The sequence below is a fragment of the Anser anser genome, assembly GCF_964211835.1.
Source record: "Anser anser genome assembly, chromosome: 1".
Taxonomy (NCBI): Eukaryota; Metazoa; Chordata; class Aves; order Anseriformes; family Anatidae; genus Anser; species Anser anser.
In genome coordinates this window covers 182,331,949-182,358,710 of record NC_139720.1, presented here as the reverse complement: position 1 = coordinate 182,358,710, position 26,762 = coordinate 182,331,949, and the positions used below count along the sequence as shown (strand labels likewise).

General features: G+C 39.1%; 1 protein-coding gene across 8 annotated transcripts in view; it reads right to left on the bottom strand.

Annotated features, from left to right (window-relative positions):
• Positions 1 to 26,762, bottom strand: part of LRCH1 (leucine rich repeats and calponin homology domain containing 1) — a 123,760-nt gene that overhangs the window by 95,897 nt on the left and 1,101 nt on the right. Inside the window, exon 1 of one of the 8 annotated variants that reach the window (XR_014571616.1) lies at positions 14,125 to 26,013. The exons of the other annotated variants lie outside the window; for them this stretch is intronic. The gene's annotated coding sequence lies outside the window, so the exon portion shown is untranslated. Of the gene's footprint in view, positions 1 to 14,124; positions 26,014 to 26,762 lie in introns of those variants that run through there. 8 annotated transcript variants of the gene reach the window in all.

Sequence of the window (26,762 nt, the reverse complement as noted above, 5' to 3'; positions counted from 1 at the left end):
CTCCTTTCTCCCATTCCTCCCCAATCCGCTTCGATCCTTCTCCTCCCCACCTCTGGTCCTCACCTTAGACATTTCACACCAGTTCTGTACAACCCCCAGATCCTTTTGTTCAGTCCCAATCTCACCCCTTTGTCCCCCCAGTAAATCCTACGTGCCTTTATTCAGTGTCTCCCCCTCCCCAGCTTGCTCAGGATTCCAGAGAGTTTTTTCCAGTGAATCACCCCAGCAAGTTTTGCAACAGGGATAATGGCTTAACCGGTCACCTTTGCTGGTTTTCGGAGCAGCTGATTCAGACAGATTAAGTGGGTTCAGATCTCCACCTTGTCACTGCTCCTCTGGTCACTATCTGCCCATCTGAACAGCCATTAGTCAGACAGCCTTATGGGTATGGTCTCAAACAGCAGCAGGGTTTAAGACAGCTTAGTTACTATTTCACAGATGTTTCAGCATTTCTATTACATTACTTAAAGCTTTATTTTTTAATAAAACGCCTTTAAAGATGATTAAATAAGATTTCAGTATATTGCACTCAACCAATCAAAAATAAAAGGCAAGAAGAAAAAAATTGACAGATTAACGTAGCTGCAAATCAGTTCAGTATGAACTGTAAAAGCAGCTGGGGATAAGAGGCAAAGCTACTCTCTTTCCTGCTATAGCACAACCCTTTTTTACCCCACTTCTAGTTCCAACCTTTCTTTCAACCTTCCCTATTCATTCCATCACTTGTTCTTCGATCTTGCCAACGCTTTCATGGGACTTGAGATATCGCTGTATCCTCCTTTATCACACCTGATCTCATCATATTTCTACCTGGTAAAAATTATTACTGTGTATTTCACAGACAGGGACTAGAGGCACAGCAATTGTGACTGACCAAAGCCCACAAGGTGAGCCCAGGACAGAAGAAAGAACTAAGATGACATCTTTAGTGACTCAAGCTAATGCCACAAGTACAAGACCAAGAGTTAGCAAACAGCTCTTAAACATCCCTGTGCACATCAAGCGTCACAACACCACAGAGACAAGGCTATAACTAAAACTCAGTTGTGAAAGGAATGGCTGGCTCTCCCTTTGCAATTCTGTGATTAGAAAGCCTTTCTCCCCGCCCCCCCCAAAAAAAGAAGTATTTTACCTGAAACAGGTATTTCTTTCTAATTTCAAGCGATGGAGTCAATGGTTCAGTATGCTACGGAGCGTCCCTAACTGTCCAGCAATTCCATCTGCCAGCGGCATCAGCCCATGCAAAAACGTAGAACAGGATCTTTAATGCTTTGTACAGTGTGTCACTACATAGTTTTAAATATTAAAGAAAAAAATACCTACTATCAGGATGAAGTCTCAAGTTATACCTATTGTTAAATTACATCATCTAAAAGTCAACTTCTTTAACGTTTTTGTCTGCACTGATTATTATGGTATTTCTGTGTGGCTTCTGGCAATTGCTATCATTCTCTAGAACAATTAATACAACAGCTGCTGCATGAAGAAAATAAGAGCTTTTTCAGGCCAAAATTCAACCAGCATTATTTACCTTTCATAAAATTCTTCAGTACTTTTGGAGTTCAGGATAGGTATTTTTAATAGCATCCTGCAGCACACAAAAGACTGCTTCTGCGGTCAAAAGTTGTTTTTTTCAGCCAAAAGTACTTCAAATTAGTTTTTCAAAGATGCTACCCATTTAATTAGTTGCTTCAAGTGCAGAAGTTCTATTACACATATTTAGCCCGTAAACAAGCCAGCAAAGCCAGATTAACAGGGGGAAAACTGATTTGTCTGTCTTGCCCCAGATGTCTGATCTAAGATGACATCTTATTTTCCTATATGAAAGGCTATAAAAGGAGACAGGGGAGGAAAAAACTGCATGGCAGTACTATTGAACGTGGCAGGGAAGGGGTGAAAAAGAGAGAGAGAATCTCCCTGTCTTTACCATAGATGCACACTATTCCAAACAACAGGACAGGAAGCCAGCCTCTGCCCGAGGAATCCAAGACACTTGGTTTATTTTTGTTTTTGCTGCAGACTGAAGAGTTACATTGCCCAGCACTTAAAAAACCTAGGAGGAAAAGTTAAAATTCAGAATATATGCCTACACTGGCAAAGTTCAGATTCGTAGACTTTACTGTTGCAGGTCCATTCATGGTGACAGTGTGGACCATAATTATATACAAAGTTAGGGAGTAAACAACATTTACTTAGTTTCCACTATTAGTTTGAACAGATGATTTTAATCTCATTTTAAAATAAGCCCATAAAGCGTTAAGGTAATTATATTTTATTCATCGTTTATTTCAAAATTAAAAAAACGATTTGTATTGCTTTATTTACAAGCAAAGGGTAGGAACTCATCAGTCAAAATGTTTTTTCTCTGCTTTCCTGGCATGATAGCATCTATGTTCAATAATAAAAAAGGCTCCATTCTACTGAGAATTTAGATATCACACAATAATCATGTGCCAAAAAAACCCTGCGTTTATTTTAGCCTTGGCTATCAACATCGTCCAGAAACTGCCTCTATACAGTGGTTAGTCTATTCATTATGGCCAGCCACAGGATACTAATTTGCTATGTTGTTTGAAGGTTTTGTTGCCTTTTTTAATGTAGACCTTTATTTGCTTTTTCCTCTTTTCCCAGTGTCCTATCTTCGTTCACATTCATTTCACAAACAATTCCACAAGGAAACCGCAAGCTCTGCCACAGCCGTAACCTCAGCATAACCCTCACAAAACTGTTTTCCTACCTTCCTTTTGTTCAAAGCCTTGCAAACTGAGCAGCTATCAAGACACAGAAGAATTCCTCAGAAGTCACAATCAAAAAGCAAGAAAGAAAAGGATTTTTTTAAACTCATTTTCCATTCCCTAAAATCTATTAGAAGTGTTTCCAAATGTATTTTAAAAATACACTCTATTTCAAAACTACTCTGCGTGTGGTAATTTAGAACTTGACCATAAACCAGGTATCTAAACAAAATATATTTTTGGGCTTCTAGAACATTCATATAAAGAGTAAAAAAAGAGAAAATTTACCCAGACAGACAAAACTATCATTGTGATACCAAGACATTCCTCTCTTCGTACAGCCAAATGAAATCACTTCCACAATAAACGCAAAGACCTCTAGTAACACACACTAATAAAACCTCCTAGGTGAATAATCTACTCATCTTTATATGCTTAATTAGTATCATCAGCCAAAATTTCTACATATTATATAGTTTAAGTCATGCATACTTATCTAGCTTTGCCTCCTCAAAAATAAATATACTAAAAAAATGGTTATTACTCAACTTGCAGAACCTTACCAACAAGGTCTGGTGACATAAGGTCACTTACACATTTCAAAAACTAATCACTACTCATTACTCCATCTCACAGGCCTGGACAGCGAGTTTCTTAAATTCCCAATACCAGAACAAAGAATCGGTCCAACCTGTTTCATTTGCTTATCTCCACTTCCAAAAGGCAACGCATTTTCCCCTGCTGAAAAGCTACCTTTGCTTAAACCACGCTGGTTATGTTACGCCTCTCAATTTCCTCCTGCTTCTCTCACAAAAGCCATGTGCCTTCCTTGGTTTTCTTTGTTCCCTCACACTATCCTACTACTATGCAAACAATTCAGAAAAATTAATGCTGAAGTTATCCTCTTCTGTTACTGGGAATAAAAATAAACAGGCCACACATGGCTTCTGTGATTAACGAAAGGTTCCCTCAACTCTTAGCTCCAGCTAAGATACAACAGTAGTCTTCATGCTTTCAGCTGTACTTACTAATTCTTAGTGATTAATTAGGGACTGAAAGGAAGAGAGAACATTCCAATAGGGACAAACATTATCCCTAGTATTCCAGGTAAAATTCCCCTAGCTGTCGTTTATCACTACACAAAGTACGTTCACTCACTCGTACTACAGCAGACCACAGCCAGCCACTGCAGCAAGACATGCTCCAGATTTTTTGAAGTTGACACCAGAGCCTTGAAACATTTTCAGGGATGTTCATCAGCCACCACAGTAGAGAGAATCGTTTTCAGAACCAGTTCTTAGCAGGGCTTTTCTTTTTGTGAGAGACACTTACACCTTTCATCAGTTTTGACAAATATGCTGTTTCGTGTCATGCTCCTTATCTGTGGAACACAGCGGGCCCACAGTACCACCTCTCACCTTGAAATTGACAACTGCCTTTTACTTCTTAAAGAATTATTTGCTTACTTATTACCTTTCTCTTGGACGTGCTTTCCACTGCCTTACTGTGTTGGACGTTCAGTTGCAATTCTGAAGGAAGCAAGCCTTGCAAAGCCCCGCAACAATCATCAGCTTTGTACTGAAATAAAGGAAAACTGAAATTCTAGACATGTACAGAGAAGCATCCCTACTCGACTGTTTAAGCCAGATGTGATGCAAGCAGCAGTAAAGGTGCATAGGGTCAAGGTGTGACATTTTTCAGCCACTCCAAAAAGAGCACAAGTTTTCTGAACATAGTATACGTATTTAGGCAGCAGTCTGCAAAGGTCCTATCAAATACAACTTTTCTTTAAAAACTGAAGAGTTGACGTCTTTACTATTTGCTCATGTATCTTTTATAAAAACATCATTCTTCTACACCTCTTCAATTCTACCTGGATAAACTTAAGCCTCCCCTGCACAAGAATTACATTCTGCCTTTAAGTGCATCTGTGAAGATGATCTGAAATGGGTAAGGCTGAAAATAGGCCAAGTCCTGTTCTGAACTAACCAGTTTTGGTTCTAGAATCTCTATCAGTCAGTATGACTCTCCTTTGGAAAACTGCTTAACACTCTGAGTTTGGTTTTATTTCTGGCTCTTGCTTATATTTTTAGTATTCATAAAGCAAAAAGAATGTTCTTTTAGTCAAGTCAAGGTTTTACAGGCAGTTTGAGTGGGACAGCACCTTCAAACTTTTACACAATTAGTATTTTTCACTTTGGGAACTGTTATTCTAGAGAAACTCTCCCAACCGAAAAATCCAACCGAAAGGTGTCTTCCACCTCCAACTGCAACAGACCCAGAAGACACACACTGAGTCTCTTTGACATGAAAGACCCAGCAACACAAATTCAGAGGGAAAGCTTTTCCTTACCTTTGTTTCAATATGAATTTATAAGGAATACCTCCGCAAAATTTTACATGGAGTGTAAAATTTTGAATGTTTCATCTCTGGTAAGACTGTTTAATGTCTGGCCTGACATTAAAATACACCAAAGGCTTTTCTTTCAAGATGTATAGTCTACATATATCTTGGTTCTACAAAGCCACAGAGATAACCTGGCTACTGCAAGTCTATCCCTACAGCTCCAAAACACTAGGGCTGAATAAAGAGATTTCATGCACATAGAGCCAGCAGAGCTAGGGTTATGCCTGTGTGAGCATTACATTACCCTGATTTTCAGTACCCCTATAATTTGTTAAATATTTAAAAAACAGAGACTGAAAGTTACATAACTAAGGCACAGCCCTGAAAAGGCAGAATTTTTCTCCTGTATATTCTTTTGGAAATAAACAATCCAGTTTTAAAGCATTGTGGTGAGGGTGGAAAGAATGCCCCATATTCAACTGAAACTTTTTTTCCTGCTTCACAACAGAGCAATGAATTCACACTGACGCTTCCTGCTTACTAATATGAAAACAGTGCTGTACTACTGCAGACTCAATGTCACTTTTTTTTTTTTAAATAAACTGTATCTCTTCAAAATGAATGGGTAACGACTAGCAAAATCAGAGCCTCCTCACACAGAGTAATTTCCAAATTTAAGACATTCACCTATTCCCGAACTGTTGTATCAAAAGTATGCTTGGTGTTTTTTATGCAAGATACTGTTTTCACTCAATTTTTGCAGATTTGTCCCCTAATACTGCCATTTTCCCATACTTGTTACTTCCCAAAACAACCTAAAGCCCTCCCTTTTCTGGCTTTTTTAAGCAACTGCTTTGCTCCAAATACTACCTTTTCTAAAGGTGCTTATAACACTACTGAATTTTGCATGACTGTTTCATTAAAGAAGTTGATACAGACAGTTTTTTGCCTATGTCCAATTTAAAAAAAAAAAGTCTCTGTTCTAGCTAGTACAATACTTTTAGAATATTATTAAATAATCAAATGTTAATTTATCTTATCCTACCGCGTTAACTTTGAAAAGGTCAGTTTTATTTGAACTGGACAAACCCATTTTTATTACCTCTTTAGGAACTCATGTACAACGTGAGGAAGCCACCTCAAATTACCACTTATTAAAACCGATTTTGGACAATGGCCAAACGTAAGGCACTTAAGTGCAGCTTTAAAAACATTCGGTTCAGTCACCTTTCAAAGTGCAATATACAATCAGAATTAGGCTAGGTATTCCCTTCCTCAAAGCAGTGACAAAGGTACTCATTTCCTGTCTCAGCAGAATCGGAAGTGATTTTTTTGCATGCTTGACATGGTATTTTGAACACAGCATGTTTTATAGGCATCCTCATGTTACTTGACAGACTGCCAGAAAAAAAATTCAGATCATTTAAAATACAACTGAATGTGTCTAGAGCAGCATTTTTAGTTCAGTTCAGGAATCCAAAAGATTAAGCCTTCTTACCATCCCAACTTACCATACTCAAATGCACAGCAGAGAGCACATGAACTGGGTTGCTTTCAGAGGCGACTAAACTTGAGAATACACTGTAAAAAGGGGCAGTCACTCTACGGCATCAGAATGAGTCAAAAATAAAATCCCTTTAAATTCATAGCTTGATCCCCAGAACCAACTATTTTGCTTTTGAGATCCCCTCTTACAAATTGTGCTAATTGCTAATGTAGACGTACTCAATTTCTTTGATCAACGATTGTATAACTAACTCAACTTTCGCTGGTAACTCCATCCACTACATTTACCTGAAGGTTTAATGCTGGGAGAAGGGGGAGAATTGTCTCCGTAAAACCAGAAATGTAACGGATCACCAAATTGCTTCAGTTTCTAAGCAATTTGCCTACAGGATTCATAGATTTAAATCTTGAATAAGGGATTAATCTTGCATGAATGAAGTAATGAAGTGACACTAATTCTCTGAAATTCAAGAGCAAAACATTTGGTTTCTACACAGAAAAGAGACAGAGGCTGGGGACTCATTTTTTAGGAATGCAACTGATACAGAAACAGCCCAAAGGAGATACAACATTTTTTATTGTAGTATTTATATATGCATTAAAAAACACTCAACTGGTATTAAATCTACTGAAAAAAAATCTCTTTTAGTATTCCCTATCACACACAGGAACAGAATGCAATCAAATAGCTGAAATACAAAGACGCTTCCTTTACTTAAGAAAGGCAAAACATTACAATAATTATCACAAAGGAATCAGCAAGCAGCTAGCAAGATAGCCATAAATACCTCAGCACATGGGTTTGAGACAGGTTACTCCTCTGACTCCAAGCAAACTTGGAAGTAAGGATACACATAGCATTGAAAGATATGTGGAACTAACCACAGATATCATAAAATTATGTATTACCTTTTTCTGCATTTACATATATATATTGTATATCACTGTATTTTAGACAGACGTACTTAGAAAAACAATTGCACAAGGATGCAAGTAATTTAAAAGATTACATTAGACTTTTGAGTCTCTCCTACTCTCCTGGTATTTGTTTTTTCAGTAAATACAAAGAACAGGGATTTGAAATCAGTAGTCAGATACCTACTTCAAATAAAATTACTACACAATTTAAATACGTAACAAAATATTTAATTGTCACATAACTACATGAAAATGTGACCATGGAAATCACTGTAAAAATAACATGCTTCTGTAAGTATGTACTCCAAGTAGCAAAAACTGAGTTCAGAATGAAATATATACACAACTGCTTTGAATAAGCTGTGCATAAATCATAATTTTGGTCTTAAAACTGCTCCTGAAAACCTCCCATGACTAGACTAGGAAGACCTCCAATCTTCTAATTACAGATGTAAAAAGTCCCTTTTTCCTTCCACCTACGAGAAAACAAAAATCCAAATTTTAAGCCCATATGACTGAAGTGTGTGTATGTTTACCCAGTCTCTCACAGGCCTACGTACACGTGCTTGCACACCCCTGCAAAGAGAGAATACAATGCATAATGACCGAGGCAGTTCCTTACTCAAGAACATCCTTGTTTGAGCAACTCCTTTGCACAAAACTCTGGTAAGCAGTAATTTCAATAGCCAGTATAGTTTGAAATATTTTGCCCGCATATAATTATGAAACTGAAAACAAACGTGTTTTTATATGAATAGTTACCCCGGGGAACAGTCTGTTAAGAAAATGTGTTCTCATGGTTTAACTGTGGCTTTATCTGGTACGTAAGTACAATAACTACCTCCCCTACAAAGGTTTAGAGAGGCCTAAAATTGAATAAAATATATATATACACACACACAAATCAAAGGATAAAAAATTGTTGATCTCTACCTTAAATTCTCCTCAAAGTCTCACAAACAAATACGAAGCACGTATGTTGGTCAGCCAGCCATTCGTATTTACCTCATTCACTTGAATGATACCAGAGAGGCAATTACACATGGTTTGGCTCTCTCCCTATAAATGAGGCACATCAAAGTAGCAAAAGATTTTTCCACACAGTCATAAATTACTAAACTCTGTTACAAACAAGAAGGCACTTAAGTGTGGGATGCAATGTCCTTCTGTGAGGAGTTGAAAGCTACTGTCTGCTATAGTAACGCAGGCCATATATACTCATTGTGCCATTCCGAGTTAACCCCTAAAACACTGTGCAGACCAGATTCATGCTGTAACAATTACAAATTGTGCTCCAGATTAGTAAACTGCAATAAAACTGGCTATGGGTGCACCTGCAGTTCAATGTTTACACAGCAGTTTTATGAGACACCAAAAGACGACAAAGCCTTGGTTTTGTTGTATTTTTTTTTTCTTTTTAAATGACTGATTACCACAGTGAAAATCCATTGGAAAGTCCCAAAAAACATTTCAGTTGATGTTATTTAAGCACTGACTTCCTCCAGTTAATTCGCTGCCAGGTACACTGACTGACAAATGTTTTAAACAGAAATTAAGGAGCATGGAGCAATCCCCGAGGAAAATACCTAACATGCTCCTAAAGTGTAGAAGTACGTTGTAGTAGGGTATGAACTAAACAACTATCCTCACTGTGCTTTTTTGTTAAAACTGACAGCTTATTCTATTTATGTGGACACTGCAGGAGATGGGTAAAGGAGATTTGATCATATCCACGTCCAAAACCTTTCAGTGCAGCTAAGACAGCAAAAATCTAACGGCTCACTACTCCAGCCAGTTACCTCATACACCACAGTTGCTCCTTCTTTCCAACCCATTAGCCATAAAGGCCAAGAGAAAGCACACAACACAGCCTCTTCCCATATACCCATCAACCCCTAGCTCTGAGGGCTGATAGGATGCATTATTTGGGTATCTGTCACCTCCCAATAAAACTGCTGCATGTTTTCCGCATCTTCTCCCTGATGTAAGGCGTTGTACTAATATTTTGACATACAAACATTTTGATAACCACATGTAAGAATGGAAAATTCAATTAATAGAAGTGAGTTTTGTGAGAATTACTTTCTAAGACATCAGTTGAGTAAATCTGATACTGCTCTTCAAGTTAACGCTGCCTTATAAAAAAGAAACAAACCCCCAGAGAATAGCTATGCTTAACAGAACAGCTTCTTCATGCACTAGGAGAAACATTTTTTTGTTTTGTAAGTCACCAAGAGTTAAGTCCCACAAGGTATCATTTGTTTTAGAAATTCAGAAGAGGGCAAATCCTACATATATCAGTCAGTTGGGATTTTGCCAGTGATTTTGGTCATGCCTAGCTTTCACCCTCCCTGCAGCTGGGCATCAAGCTGTCCAAAAAAAAGAAAAAAAAGACGACTACATATGCACAGCAATGCCAGAAGTGATGACAAATATAAGATGTGCAGCAAAACTATACTGCGCTTTCATACCGTGCAATTCAGATCTCAGTGGAGCCTTAATCCTATTGTTTCAGACTATTAAGTTACTGCCCCAGTTACTTCCATAACTACACCGAGAACACCCAGGTATTAACACTTTGTCACCAAACACAGCAGTACAAAGTTGCTGAGCAAACTGATCATCTGAAGTGCAGCCACCTTGCATCACCTAATGCAAGACAGCCTGATGTAAAAAGCAAGACAGCCTGAGTGCTCTCTGCTATTTGAATTTCTTTCTGTCCTTAGTTTACACATGCAAAATAATCTGTTAAAGTCCAAGTACATCTGTGGAATTTATAAAAAAGCTGGGAAAAGTTTTAACCACTCTTTATGCATTATCCTTACATTCCACAGGAAAACTTTGCAGTAATTCCCTTAATAGCAAGGTTTGATTTCACCAACCAACCATTTGACTTGTAACAGTCAAATTATTGTTCCATTACATGGTTTTGCACAACCCACCATTACATTAGATGCACAGTAATATGGAGTGCAAGCATATTAAGTGACTTAAGTCTCAAATTCATAATATTCAAAACAAAGAGGTTCATGTGAATGAAGACTCCTATAAACTCAGTTCTGAAGGTACATATTAACCAGCACCTGACACAAAAACTCACAATAAATTAATCACCGCCTGCTTCCACCATCAGGACCAACTTACACTCATATTTGATCCAAATAATTATTATGGTTATTATTAACCACTTTTTTTCCTAAATAACAATAAGCCCCAAAACACTTACTAAACTAAATTAACAGAAATAAAAAAGTACTATTACCTTCTTCTAAGAACAGAAAAAGACAAAAGAATTGTTACTGGCATAAAATGAATAAGGATTATTTAATTGTCTTTGGGACATTCTAATTTTAAATTATCTGTTATAACACACAAAATTTATAGCCATAACACTTCAACGGTTTAGTAATTTTAAACACAGATATTCTTCAACAGCTGCCATCAGAACAAAAAACAAAAACCACCCCATCTCAACCCAAACAACAAACCCGTGTTCTAATATTCTTATTGAACATTTGAGTCTTGAGCACCACATGTTCCTCACGAACATCTTTCAGATACAGAACCACTAATCTACACGGAGTAGGATTTAAAATAACTAAGACCACCACAGTCTGTTTATAAAGTGTTGCAAAAGCACTTGCAAAATGTTTAAACTAAGTCCTTTCTCCAGCATGCCCTACCCAGCATAACGAGTCTCCCCGTTTGGTAGGGGATGCAAACTATGTCAGAATTTACATCAACACACAATTTGAGCAAGACTCTGCAAGTAGGTTTATGGGTAAATATGTCAGTGGACAAAAGGTGTCAGAGAAAGTTTTGCATAAATATAAAGCAAGTGGTTGTAAACAGAATTTAATCACCTCAGGTACTCTTTCACCACAAAAACGTTAGGAATTCACTACAGGAGGAGTACGTTCCACACGTACAGCGGTCAGCTACCTTGTTCAAAATCTCATCTTGAAGCTGCAGAAAAAGGGATTTGAAGATGCATAATTAGAAAACCTTTGATTTGAGAAGAAGAGGCTGAAACAGCAGGTTCCAAAAGGCCCGCTACATTTGGAAAAGTTCATGATACATGGGAATTCCTAAGCTAAATGAAACATGCTTCAGCTGGCAATACCAAGTTAAACAGGTTCATACTTGACCCTGCTTTGCACGGGCGGTTGGACCAGATGACCTCCAGGGGGCCCTTCTAATCCGAGTTATCCTATAATCCCATGAAATTTAGACAAAGTTAGAATAAGCCTGTAGGGTTTTATTAAATAGAGTATAATTCAACTGATACTTGCCTTTTGATTTACAAACTTTCTGTTTAAAGAAGTGTAATGAGACCTTAACCAAAAGTTTCCACATCAAACGCCAGTCGAACCAAAATTATCACAAGTGCCAGAGAACTACGGATGAGAGATGCAGACCAACAGAAGTGAGTAACACAGATTTGCCATCCACGAAGGGCAATCAAAGGGGTATGTTTTAGGATGAACACAGTGATCTACAGTAGAACCAAGTAAGTTGAACAAGTTGAACTTGTCAAGTAAGCATATTGTATATTGTATAATATGGAATGACCATTAGCATCTTTCATTTACCTTTTAATTTCACAATATTCTGAAATCTGCTAATGAAAACTTTCCTAACCTAGAAGCAGTTATGTTCACCATCTCCCTTTTCCAAGCCGTCTCTTCCTGCAGCTGAAGCTCAGATGAGACTACCAACAGGACACCCCTGAGAAGGAGAAAAGGCCAACATAAGGCCACTGGAAAAACAAAGGAGTAAACACGTTGCAGTGCATACACTACTTAGGATTTCTTTTGCAATAAGTCCTAGAGAGGACCAAGCTGTCAGAGTCCCCTATAAAGCTCGCAAAGCATGAGAAGGAAGAGGAGACAAAGAGAAGAGGAGGGAAAAAGCAGGGAAGAGGACGCTCTTAATATGGTAGGGACAAAATTTTATTGTGGTTTCTCTATGCAGCACCCAATAGATTACAGCCTTGTAGGAATCTTTGGAGTACAGCTGTTGAGTTACTGCCAGAGTTAAAATTTGGAACAAAGACATGAAGGTATGGAAGGAGTAAATGAGTCCCTTCTCCCTTTACATCTACGTTTTCCTTTCCTCCAGTTCACCCAAACATTTTCTTCTTCCATTAAAAAAAACCACACGAACCATGATTCAAACACCTGAAAAATATTTAAGTGCAGCTATCACATTCCACTGAATATCGGCATCTCCATTTAATGCAAAGTTTGTGCTATAATAAATAAAGACACCTTTCCACCTTCCATTACCAAGACACCTTTCTGACGCAGATGTCTGGATCCTTTTCTGTTTGTCCTCAGCCCTTCCCGACCTAACTCTCCAGCTTTATTCTTAGAGCTTTTTCTAAGACCTTTTTTAGACCTCTATCTAAGGCTCCGCTGCCTTAAATATGATCACCTGAACATCAATACCACCAATTCACCCTAAATAGTAAGACTGCTTAGCATTCAACTCCTTTTATGCCTCTGACACTTCTAAACCTGGTCTTTATGGACTACTGGCTGTAGCACCAGTACATAAAAAAATCTGATGTCATCTGCATTCCACCAAGGGTGGAGGCAAACAAACACTTTCTTAAAATGAGTTCCCAAGAAATCCACATTTCATAAAACCAAAACATCCTGTTTCTATAAACAGAATTGTCAAGCAATAACGTTCTAGAAGAGATACTCAAGGAGGAATTCTTAATTAAAAAGCAACTTTTCTTGCATTTCATTTAAAGCGTTCTTCTATGATAGAAATATCTTTATTTTTTACGACCCTAATTCATAAAGCAAAGCACCAAAGGATGCACAAGTTTTTCCTGAAGCAAGGACACCACCACAAATCACAGTACTTGAAGAAGTGAACTGGCAAACTGTTCAAACTTGTATACCTTTAAGAAACCACCATCAGAAGTTAAAACTTGTAAACCACTGAAACAAATCATGTTCTATAGTCTTATAAGAACATAGTGTCTAGTACAAGAGCCTTTTTGAGTTGTTCACACCAGAACATCAGTCATTTTGATTTGGTTGTGGAGTGTTCATCTGATGTCTACTCAGAGAAACTGAGTGATTTCCTCAAGAAAGCCATTAAGGATATAGCATCATCTAATTTTTTAGATGTTCTTCTTCGTCTTCTCAACACAACATCATTCAAGATTTTCTGGACTTTTTCCCCTAGAATTCAAAATCATTGTTGACAAAATCTGAAGTGACAGGTGTTAATGGTACAGTAAGTGAAAAGAAAGCCAAGTTCAAGATGTGCTAGGGCCTGGAGCACATGGCAGGTCAGGGACAAACTCCTCTGTAACCCTGTCGGATGAAAACTCACAAGCACAATGAAGCATGCAATCGTAGTCTTGGGAAGTGTCAGCATAAAATAGGAGCGATGATTATCACAAGCTTGCACTGACTCTATGGTACAAATGACCATCGTGAAATTTGGGTGCTCTAGCAACAAATGTTAGAAAAGAAGCTGAACACAGGTTACCTCCACTGATACCTCACTAATCGCTGCATCCAGTTGGTGAGTTAATTAACTGAAAGACAATACAAAGGTTAAAGAACCCAAAAACATGAGGTTTCACAAACTTACAAGATGTGAGGTCTGAAATCACACTCCACAGGTCTGTGTGTTTAGGACTGAGGGGCCACAGCAGCATTCACCACAGCAATGTAAGAAATGACCAGCCTCAGCTGTGTCCTCTGCTCCTGGGCTGGTGGTTACCTGCCACAGAACAGGGGCAGCAGGCAGAATCACATGCCGGCTCCTCAACACCACAATTCACAGCCTGTCCTGTTAATTTAAATCCATCATCATCACCATTTACTCACCCTAGGTAGAAGGGCAGTACCTTTTACTAGGAAGCCAGGTGGAAGGCTGTAGCAACATCTCAGTTTACATAACCCCTTATTAATGAAGGCTCCTAGTTTATTAAAGACAATTATTAAAGACAAATGTTTAAAAACTAATTTCTAAACAACTGTGGAAGAATGAATATCTATCTGATATAGTACATGAACTCATCCAGTAGATGAATAAAGTAAAGATCAAACGATCATAAGTTGAAGCTACAATGCAAACTATTATGTGCAATTTCTTTTATTTACTTCCAAAGGAAACATAATTAATCATACTATTATCACTGGCACACTTTAAAATCGATATAGTGCATACAAGCCATGAATTTTTGGTCTAGATATGAAGACTCAGAATAATTTATGGTCAGTACTGGGCAGAGGGTCAAACTGTGTCAACATAAAAGTCTCTCTTGGTATTAAGACGCATCAATTATTCCATGCTTCAACAAACATACTCCAATCACCCCAGAATAAAGACAGCAGCATGAAATAAGGTGAGATACATCTGGTAAAGAATGACAGAAAAGACTACATATTACTGAAGCATTAGAGAAATTCCTTTAAAAGAAAGCATCTTCTATTAATAAGGCAAAAAGCCTTAACAGCTTATTGCTCCTGATCATTTTCCTTCTGTAAAACTGTTTCCTGTGGACTGACTTACACTATTTCCCAGTAAAGACAGAGTGGTTATACTCATATCCTTCATTTAATAACTTAATCATAGTAACTGCCGAGTAACATGCACGAGAAGTTGTGACGTAAGGAGAAATGTATTGATTTGCCTATCCTCAGGCTGTACCTATTCCATGCATGAATGATGTATTTAGACATACATGATAAAATAAAACTATCGTGCAAAAAGTAGAACATAAATCATATTTAAAAAATCTGTTTTAATACACGCACACAGTAACGTGCTGGAACTGCATGAAGTTTATAAGCTATATCTAGAGCAGCACTGCTTCTCATGCGGAATGTTTCCACGCTGATTTCACCCAAAACATAAATCTGCCTGGATTTTTATACAAGCTCTGCTTATATAAAAACAGCTTTGATTTCATGCGGCACCACGCGTTACTTCCACTTGTTCCAATACAAACAATTTGGGAAAAAGCTAACACATTTGGGAGAGAAACAGAGGGAAGCGATATCCAGTCTTTTCAGAAGCCTTTTCCAGAGCTTTTACTGATGTAAGGTTTTCCAGATTTAAATAGTTAGCCTCTCGGCATTCTCCTGACTATTCAAAAATCCCAATTACGTAATCACCCAAACTCTTCAGAAAACATTCAGAATAGTGCATGTAATGCACACACGCATACATATATAGGAATTGGTGAGGTTGGTTTGTTTGGTTTTCAATTAAATCCGACTACGTTGGATAGAAGCATAAGGAAACTTCAAAGACTTGTCCTGCTCCCCACACATACAGTCTCAAAAACAATGCTTGTGCTTCACCATCCTCACCGTAATTGCCTAGAAATTGATCTATTTATTCATTTTAGAGCCTTTCCCCATTGAGGCCAGACTATACATTCATTCTTACTCCTCTTTAAAAAACTCTTGTAGAAAAGCCTCTCTTTTTTTTCAGGCTGCCATTGCTTCATAGACAAACACAACTTACATTTTCCTGATAAACTAGATGTTGGAAGTATCACGTGGCCACCTCTCCCACAGCTTAACATTTAAGTGCATAACTGAAATGCTTCAGCGAGGCTACCAATTACTGCAGTTATTTCACTACCGCACGAAACTGCTCAACACCAAACTGAGCTATAAGATTCCAGAAGCCATTTTTAGCCTCAGGCCCTAGGCCAAAAATAACCTTTTCAGTTCTCTAGGAAGCCAAACATACAAAGATATGAAAACCAGCAGAGGGATTACAGTGCTTCTTGCCAAAATAGTGATTCAGTTTTATTTAAGTTCATGCTCTTTCATATTACCTGGTTCTTAACTGACAGCAAATCTATAATGACTTTTTCTTTTAGAGACTGAATATTTGTGAACCATACTGTCATGCCTTTGTGACAGATGCTACTATAAAATGATTTCTTTATTTTTACATTGCATTAATAAATTTAAAACTGATCCCAGGACATAGGATCATAATGAAAGCTTCAAAGTTTACATCTCTACTACTACCCCAACATCCTCCAGAAGAAAACTTCAATGAAAATACCTCAATTTCCATTCTTACAGACGTTTTACACTGCCTTGATGGAGCTGTAAAAATAGGAGCCAGAGAACCAAAGCTAGGTTCCTTTTACAGTTTTGTCCTTGATCTGTTCTGAGTTCTGGATTAAGCAGTTTCATTTCCACTCCTCATTTTCTCCCATCTGTATCTCTATAGAACAATGAAATACCTCAATGAGAAGAACAAACCTTGCAAAGTAATTTTTAACAGAAACACAGAACAAGGTCCATCCTAGGACCAACTGAAACTAGCAATCAGCTCTTAGAAGTCATCGTATTAGCACTCAATAGAAATACATAGAAGGCTTTTAAATTAATCAAAATACAAGAAATTCAAAATACTTTGTCTGCCCTTCAGAAGCTCTTGCTTGGTTAAAAAGTTACATTCAGGAAACTTTAATGTGCCAGTAATAGTTGCAATACGTGATACAAAGGAATATACCAAGAGAGCAGCTGTCTTGTCTCTAAATTCCATCATTAAAATTTTAACAAAATGAAGTCAACGTTGGATACATTATTCTACACCACTTGCATCAAAGGATTTTCTTTGAAGAGCTAGCAAAAGATCTTCTCTGCTTTTCATGTTGCATTTGAATAAGCATATGAAGAAGGAAAAAAAGAGAACGGTTCCAAAGTTGTGGAAGAAATATGCCTTTTTTAAAAGAAAAAAAAAAAACAGGTACAAAGGAAACGGAGCCTTTTCAGACTCAGCAGCCTCTCCCACCCCCAAAAGATCTCTGAAAAATAATGGCTGAAACAAACCATTGTCAAATTAACACCGCAGTTTTCCATCTAATTTGAATGTTCAGATGATGAATGAAAAGGTCCATTATAGTACAGCCACAATTTGGTAAAGTGCTCAATTTGCTTCTGTGTATTTTGACTAAGAAACTACATCATCAGCTCATGAGAGATTTAAAAAAAATAATCAAGAACTACAAGCAATAACAAAGTATGTTGATGTTGTATAGAAACTAAGTAGTGGTTCTGACAGGTCTTAAAGTAAGATAAAGTATGGAAACAACATTTTAGATGAACCCCACAAACAAATTCTTGGTCATTTATCTTTCTGCAAAAACACTAAGGAGGGGAGAATACCACCTCTGGTAAAATGCCCAAGCGACACGACGCGTGTGAGCGAGAAACAAACACAAGTCCCTAATATCGGGCCATCTGAACTGCCTGGCAAATGGAACACAGGCGAAGAGCGGGCACGCAGCCAGGCTCAATCTCAAATCTTGGAACGGGGATCGCCAGCAGTGCGTACGTACTGAGCAGGGAAACAACACCATACACTGCGGAAGGCAAAAAGACGGAGTTCTTGAACTTGGATGAACTCAATGAAAAAAAAGAAATAAACCCCAGAAACACAACATCCAACAAACATGGGAAACCTGGGTTTAAGTTTCTCCGCATCACCAGTCGCAGCAGCTGTTTAACAACCAGGGCAACCCTCCTGCCCCGGAAGGCTCCTTTCATCTTTGACCAGGAAGCCCATCCCAAAAGTCTCCATCCCAGTCGATATTCTGTAATTATAAACCATACAAATGACACTGGGTTCTTCCTCCTTCCCCATGGAACAAACAGACAGCGTTGCTGTTACCACACTTGCTGCATCTTAAAAAGGGTGAACTGAATAAAATCAGCTAGGCCTCACCATTCTCAAAAAAATATATATATGGCAAGTATAAATAATTTTACCCCCCTATTGCTTCCATCACGATATTTATAAATAGTTAAAAGTTCAGAAGTAAAAAAAAAGTCATTTGAATAATAATTTTACTTACCATGGCAACAATCTCCCTATCTTTAAATTCTGAGACAAGGTTCCGGCTATAAATAAACCACCATATTTATACTTCTGGTATCTTGCCTTACTTCCAGTAAGCCTCATCCAAGTGTACATTCTGCTCCACTTCTTTCCTTATCAGACTAATCTCCAATTCAATTTTCTTCTCCTACCCTATTTCTTGCCCATTTTCCACAACTTCTCCATCAGTTTCAGTGCTTACCAGTCTGTCTCTGTGCACATCTTACAAACCTGTTTCTTTCCGTTCACCAACGGATCCAACTTGTCACTCGTGCTTTTCTCCTCACATTGAAATGTTTTTTTTCTCATCCATTTTTTTTCATTTTTACTTTTTCCCCCGTCTAATGCAGTGCTACAAAGAAGTGCTGCTGCTGCAAATAATACAACCAATGATGCACGTTCAATAACTGCCTCTATAGACATAATGATAAAGTAAAACTTTGTAATTTCCAGTTATTTGGCTACTTTTAAAAGAGCAGGCCATGCTTAAACATTTAATTCCAAGATTTGACTTTTTTGCTAAATTTAGTTTAATTCAGAAAGTTATTTACCTTGAATCTTCCGCCACATATGAATGTCCCACCCAGTAGTGTCTCCTACCAAAAAGGATTTACAGGGCTGCTTTAGTAGAAACTGCCTATTTCTTGTCTGTATAGTTTAATCCAAAAACTGGAAATTAAACCTGTTACCAGTCTTTCATTTTACAGCACTGCAGTTTAGGAAGAAAAATCAAACTTCTGTTTTTAAAGCAGGTGTCTCAAATCTACCTTGATGTTGACAATATCCGTTTAAAAAGGAAAGAGTTATCAAGAAAAGCACAGAAACAATCATAGTGAGATGAAACATTTATCTCTACGTTCCTAATTGATACATGCAACCAGTCTATTTCAGTAAATTAATCTATTGAAAAATAAGGTAAGCAGGGTAACAGACAACAAGCATTTTCTGATATTTTCCTGTTTGTTCAGTACAAATAATTCTCTCCACTCCACAAAGAGCATTTCCAAATAAAAAAAAAAAAAAGGAAAACCAACTGTGTACGTTTGCATACTCCAAACTCAACACTATAATTACTGCAACTTGCACTAAGGACTAAAATCACCCCCAGAAAACCAACAAAAACACCTCATCCATTCAGCAACACAGGTCACTTGACTAGATGCTCAGCTGTTTTGCTGTCGTTCTGCTCCTGATAAAGCTCCAAAGCCTCCAGCTACTTCTAGCTACTTCTCTAACCATACCCCGAAGAGACACCTTACAGTCACATCATAAAATTTTCAGCGAGCTTGTAACTAAGGGAGCCAGAATTCCCACAAGTTCAGCAAAACATGAAACATTTCATGCGGCTTCAAAAGTGAGCGCAAACCTCAGGCTCCAAATTAAATGCAGAACTAATCCTCATTCGGCTCTACTAAGACCGTCATTTCACTCACGTTTTAATTTTTTTTTATTATTATTTTTTTTTTTAAGTATTTCTCGTACGGACTGGGACAGAAGGAAGAGAGACTATTTAAAAATAGAAATAACGAGAACAGTTAGGAGGTTTGCAGATATTATGGTGTTCTGCACCATACAAGGAAAAAAAAGGGATAAACCAGCAAGCTGGCCAGCAAGACACCCCTGGGGGAAAAAGGGTGGGGAGATGCGTTAGCATTTTAGAACTGAACTCTTTCCACAAGGATGCATCTACCCACAAATTCAGCAGAATGTAATTATTCCTCCAGAAGCTTAACTCTCTGGTACCTTTCCAAAGAATGCTTTATAAGCACCCGAACCGCTCCGATGCGCGTGCTCTACATAGAAAAATCCGGTCAGCAGAGTGCAGTCAGAAGTCAGGAGATACAACGCTCATCGCCGCTTTGCCACTGATCTGCACCCTGAACGTGGTGATAACATTTCTGGCTCTTTCAATTTTACATGTGGGCAAACAATAGAGGGCATGTTATCTTCATAATTCTGATCTCACTAGAACATAAGGATACCTCTCTGGTTCCCAAAGTGCCCTAAGTTATTTAAATCATGTTGATTTTAATAGTGAATTAGGTATCTAACCAGTTTGGGAATTTTCACCATCTAGAGGATGCTTACTAGCAGAGCCAGCAAGAACAAGCCTGGGGCAGCCACTCACCTCATCCTGCCAAGAGTGGTCAGTCTGATGCACAAAACACGAGTCTCTCATTCTTGGTGGCTCTCACAACTCGGTAAGCAGCAAAAAAGCCACCAGCTTTCCCTTCTGGGGGTGTTCAAGGAAAGGCTGGACGTGGTGCTTAGCGACATGGTTTAGTGGGTGACACTGGTGGTAGGGGGATGGTTGGACCAGATGATCTTGGAGGTCTTTGCCAACCTTCACGGCTCTATGGTTCCGCAGGTAAATGAACGCTAAGCTTCTCGAATTTAAATTCAACAGTTAACCTTCAAGGTATCAATTTTAAACTATTTTTTATAGCATAAGACTTGCAAACGTCATATATGATAGTCATATCATTTCCTCCACGTTTTTCTAATTCTCTGTTCACAAAATTAGTTATCATTAATGTAACTGCTCAAGAAACCTGTTTTTCCTCAATTTTACCAAGAACATACAGCTCACCTGCTTGCTTACCATCCTGTCCATTATTTCACTCCCAACACTTTATGCATTTTCACTCTTCATAAATTTTCCCTTATTTTGTACAATTCCTTACCTTCTGTCTTCGAGTAACACCTTCCTTACACACGTTTTCCTGTTCAAACCTGTATCACGTTGGCATTCCTCTTCCAAGCCACAGTGCTGCTGAGCAGGTATTCGTTCTGCTTTGTCGCAGCTGATCCTGCCCTGGTCTCTTCCCCTCACTAAAGCCCTGAGTATTTTCAACACCCTAGGTATAGTAATTGTATTCAGATTGACACTGACCCTGCTGTTTTACAGATGTCTAAACCGAGATGTCTTTTGTGTCAACGACACAAAAGAAACAAACCAGGGGAAGGAAGAAGTGGAGACAAACCACATAGGAATATTTGGCTTCTGCCTCCCACAAGGCTTGTGATCACAAGAGTGGCTCTGAAACAACACACCACCTCAGCTAAAAGCATGTGAAAAGAAACCTACAGCACCTTTACTGCCACAACAGCACTTCTGGAGCTCCGAGTCAGTCGTTCCCAAGGCAGACAGGCCAAGGACACACAAACTGACAGGATTTCCACGAGAGCAATGAGTTTTCACCCATCTACAAGCACAGCGAGGCCAAACAGGCTTTGACAGCTCTAGGTAGGGCTGCCTGAAAAACAGCCACCTTAAATTGAAAGTTAACATTAAGGGTAAAGGTTCAATAAACAGCTGAGCTTAATGCTGTTGGAGAGCTTTCACCCTCCCTCCCATTGTGTGATTTCTAAGCTGTCATCTCTCCTACCTCTAACTCCTCGCTGTTGATCTTCTGGAGCTTCACAGCTCACAAAGGGAGCCAGCCAAAAATAAAATAAAATAAAAATCACCACGCTGTGGAAGATGAGCGCACACACACACAGAGCTGATGGTAGAAAGCCATTAATCTGCTCAAGCCACACTCTAAAAGAGTAACCAGGCTGCTGAGTACTCCCAGTTTGTTTTCGAGCAACAAAAGCCACTCTGAGGCTTTATTTTGTGCTGCCCAATGCCACCAGCACCTGCAGAGTGGCTGCATTTCAGCCAGGAGGGTATAAATCTCCGGACAAAAGAGGTACTTTCAAAAGCACAATTCATTAGCCTCCACACAGCAAAAGAACTAACAGACTCTTTGCACTGAGTCAATCGCGTTGATGTTTGCATGATCCACGAAGCAGAAGGACGTACCCTGACCTGGGGAGGGAAGAAAAGCACCAAATGGTCTCAGAGTGGCACCAAGTTCTGTTCATTCATGCATTTTTTAGCCTCAATAATACGCAAATTATACAGTAATCTCAAGAAGCAGTTATATCCCATAAAGTTTGGCTGCGGGGTAACATTCAATTCACTTGTGAGAATAAACAAACATACTTCCTCCTCTTTCCTTGTCCTAATACGCTTAAAACATGACTTGTGTAGAAGAGAATAATGTTAGAAACCTTCAAATAAACACAGGAAGGTTGTAGAAAGGGACTGACTTGAATATAAGAAACAGAACTTTTTTTCCAGCCCTCTAATTAATTTGAAGATATTATTTTTATTGACAGGAAGTTTGGATAAAATAAGCAAAATGAAAGGTTCTCAAGAAGCCCCATTCACAACCAAAAAGCAATATAATCGAAATATAAATTCCAGAACGTGAGCAGTAAGCATTGAAGAGAATCCTTAAAAGTTTGAAAGCGACCTATCGAATCTCCCCCCGGGACCAAATAATAACCAAATTCTGAATAATCTGGCATTGGTTCATGAAATTGTGCAGTAGCACCAACAAACTAGTCAGTATCTGTGACATAAATGCTGTTTGCACGGGGAGAAATCAAGCAAGCAACTGCGCATCTACAGCTACATGCAGGAGAATTCCCAGAACTGGAGGAAGAACTGCTTTAATAAAGGAGCCAAAGAAGACCAGCAAGAATTATGGCAATATACATAGCTATTTATTTTAAACTAACTAAATAGAACTTTGCAAAATAAGTTTTTACTATTATTATTATTATTATTATCATTAGCAAAGGGGACTAGAAGAAGCATATTTCACCTGAACCAGAATATATCACCTATGTATTTACACACACACACACATATATATATATATATCAGAAAGACACACAGAAAGAACTTCAAACACCTGGATAAAACACAAATGCATTCCTAAACTAACTCTGATGGAAGACAACCTAGAACTTTTGGTGTTGTTTTTTTTTCCCTTTACAAAATCTCCCAGGAAGTGCTTAGATGCCAAAATTCAAGCTAAAACTGCCCCACAAACTAAAACTCTACAGGTTCTCAGATAGATGCTCAGGTGACACCATGATTTGTGGACCATCCCGAAAACAAACCTATAGCTACAGTCTAAATCAGGATTGCAAAGTCAGGCTGAGTTGACATCAACAGAGCATCGTCCTGAGCGCGCAGTCCAGGTAAAAGTATTTAAACAAAGGAACTCCCACCTGCTGGTTTTTGAGCGAGCATTCTGAAGTACTGAAAATAAACACATATTCCTTCCCAATTTTCATACTGTCCAAGCTAACATTCAAATACCTCAGTCTGCATTTCTTTTCAAACAACCACCTGAGTAAAAAGTATTAGATTCTCTCCCATCTCACCACAAGCAGCAGCAAGGGATGCTGCTTCCCCATGTGCCTGAACAACACAATCGAAATGGATGGAACAGGTATTCAGGAGAAAAAGTTCAGAGGATCTGCCTTCAAAACAAGAAAACAACAACCAAAGCCTACAGAGAGAGGTTGAAGCGATACAGGCAGCCCTGACTGCACATTTAAGTAGCAGCTTTGGGGCTTTTTCTTCCTCATTTATAAACTAACATGCTTCTAGCATTCCCAGTGGCTTTGAGGAATATAATTGCATGCTATTACTTAAGAACTATGTGATTACCGTGCCACTGTCTTCTGCGTAACCCAGCCTGTAATAAAAGCGATAAGAATAGCGTTTATTATTTTTGAAATGGCTCTTGCAATGCATCCACGCTGATGTGGTTGAAAACATCTGACTGAACTCCAGATGCTTTACATAGAGGATTTATTTTCTTCTAACAGTGCTGCGCACCACACAAACTCCCTTCTGTGTGCAAGATACTGCCTCAAAGTTCAGACGACTGGGTCACCCAGCTCTTGAGCAAAACTCTCAAAGACAACAAGGAAGAAATGTTTAAGTGCTGGAAAGCTGCATGGACGCTGATAGGATCGCGTCTCTATAAGCGAGATGTAGTCAATGCAAAGAAAAGTCACAAAAGAAAAACCATTCCAAGAAACTGCATAAATAGAAGTGACAAGTACAGTTATGCCTCCGCAGTTGCTATAGAGCATAACTGAAACGAGAACTAGACAAGTCAAGTAATTTGCTCCCGGCTATGAAAGTTACATCCTTCCCGCAACTTTATCAATTGCTATATGAAATCTGACTTCTAACTTCAGGGAAAAAAATGCATGAATAGAGAATTTCAAGTTTGACACTTCTATCTTCCTCAGACCTGTTTAAAGAGCTCTGAACTTTTGCAGAAAACAAGCTCCATAACATTTTACTTAAAAAGTCTGCATACCATCCTTTCCTCAACCCATGAACTCTTTATCTAAGGCTCTTTAAAACACTGTCAAGATGCAGATATGGTCTCATTTTTTTTTTGGAAATCCCCTGCTCCGCAGATCTCTCAACTCAATCCCCCATGCTGGTCTTCTCTAAATCAAGGATTGCCTGTATTTTTCTGTAAGATTAGCCCTCTTTAGCGAAAAAGGCTTTAACAGAAAAAGGCTACTCCTACACCGAACATCAAAAAGTTTCAAGGCTTCAGAGATGTATCAGCACATCAAATCCAAAAGTACAAGTCACTCGCTGCAAGGACACATGCCAAGTAGCACACAAAAGCACTGTTTTTATATCATGCACATTTATGGAGAGGAAGCGAGAGGGAAAATTCCCATCAAGAGTTTGTCCTGAGAGTTTCAAAAATCTGGGCACAAGCCAAGCGCCTCTTCTGTTTATATATTCTACTTATGCAACGTAACAAGTGAAAAGGAGCACATTTTTTTCAGAAATATATCAAGGTAGGACTTAACTCACAAGGCAAACAATTCCCATTAATCAGCTGCAACATGCTGTTATAAACAAAAACATAAAGTAACCGTAGATTAACACATGGTTTTTCCTAAGTGGGGAGAATGAATAAAGGACTGAGAATGTCAGAGAACTGAGGCATGGGCTACTCCACACTGCCATTTCTACCAAAGAGAGGAAGAAAAATCCACTCTACATGTGTTTTGTATTGGGCATCTTTCGTGAAAACTCTGACAAAGACTATTTTTTTCTCCAGAATGTGAAACTAAATATGTAACAGGCACGTGCCACCTATACAAACACCACACAGCTCGTGCTTCTGCAGAACGTACTTACACAACATACAAATACAAACATACTCGCTGCCAAAGAATTTGTTTTCTGTGCATAGTTTTGCTTACCAACAGCCTGAATAAGCTCAAATCAAACATGCCTGAATTTCTGGGTTTCCACACTACTTATCCTGTATCACGGCATGTCTTCATTAGACCTCTGTTTTAAAAAGAACAGCGATAAAACATCTCGCTTTGGGAGACAAGCTGCAAGTCATTCTTTTCACTGCATACAGTGCTATTACCACGTCTTATCCCTTTCACTGCCCATCTATCACTGAGTTAATCGTTAGCATGGCAAATCCTGCTACCGATTAGCGAGTTTCATTTATCAAGTTTCCCATTTCTCTTTTGTTGATACGGGCGTTCTCACAGAGCGCTGTGAAATCCATTTGGCAAGAGCAAGCGACGGAGCCGGAGAACAATCAGAAACGTTACTCTGCTCCTGACAGCTGGGCTAGACGCAAGTATGCAGTGAGCACCTACGTCTCCGCGGACGGAAAAGCAGAAATACCCTCGTGCAGAAGTAGGTGCGAACCGAGGTTCGTGTTACCACACGCCTGCGCGCAGGTGCAGCACCTGCCGCTCTGTGGGACAAGAAGGACAAGTGACTACTTGCCTGCTCCTCCGCTGCTACAACGCAACCATCTTCAGCAGGCAACTGGGGCACAAAAGGGCATGTGGAGGCGGTACAGTAAAGATCTTAAAAATACACGGATGTATTCTTCTAGTGGAGGTTTGTACTGTTCTACCTAGAATGTAAAGAATGAATTGGTTTCCACCCCCCTGTACAAATACGGGTAGAAGAACAGATGGGACCCTTCTTGGGGGGGGACTGCTCCTTCAGGTGAGAAAGAAGCGTGCCTTTTTCCATGCTGGAAGGAGGCAGTGAGGGCAAGGTGAACGCAGACTGGATATGCTTCCCCTCACCTCTCCTACCCGCAGGGCTGTGATGCCCGTCCCCTCCGCAGACCTCTGTAGTGATGGTTTTCTCTGCCTGCAGAAGATGTCCAGTGCATGTGAAGACAAGGATTTCTTGCCAGCTTTGCCACGGAAGACAGCATTACGTATGGAGGTGGAAATATGGCTGCGTGAACGTTAGGATACAAGAGTGGATGTCTGACACTGGGGTCGATGTGGATTTATGAAAGGCACCGTGCTCCCTGGAGGTAGCTGCAGGGCAAAAGCGCTCCTACGGACACTTCTCCACCTGCAGCACGTAAAATCTGCGACTTACTCAGAAGCATGAGAGCGTCCTAACGTGGTTACACACAGGCTTAATCCCCTCCACGGCAGGCGGGTCCACCTACACGCAGGGCGAAGGAGCAAGCCAGTATCTCACATGCAAC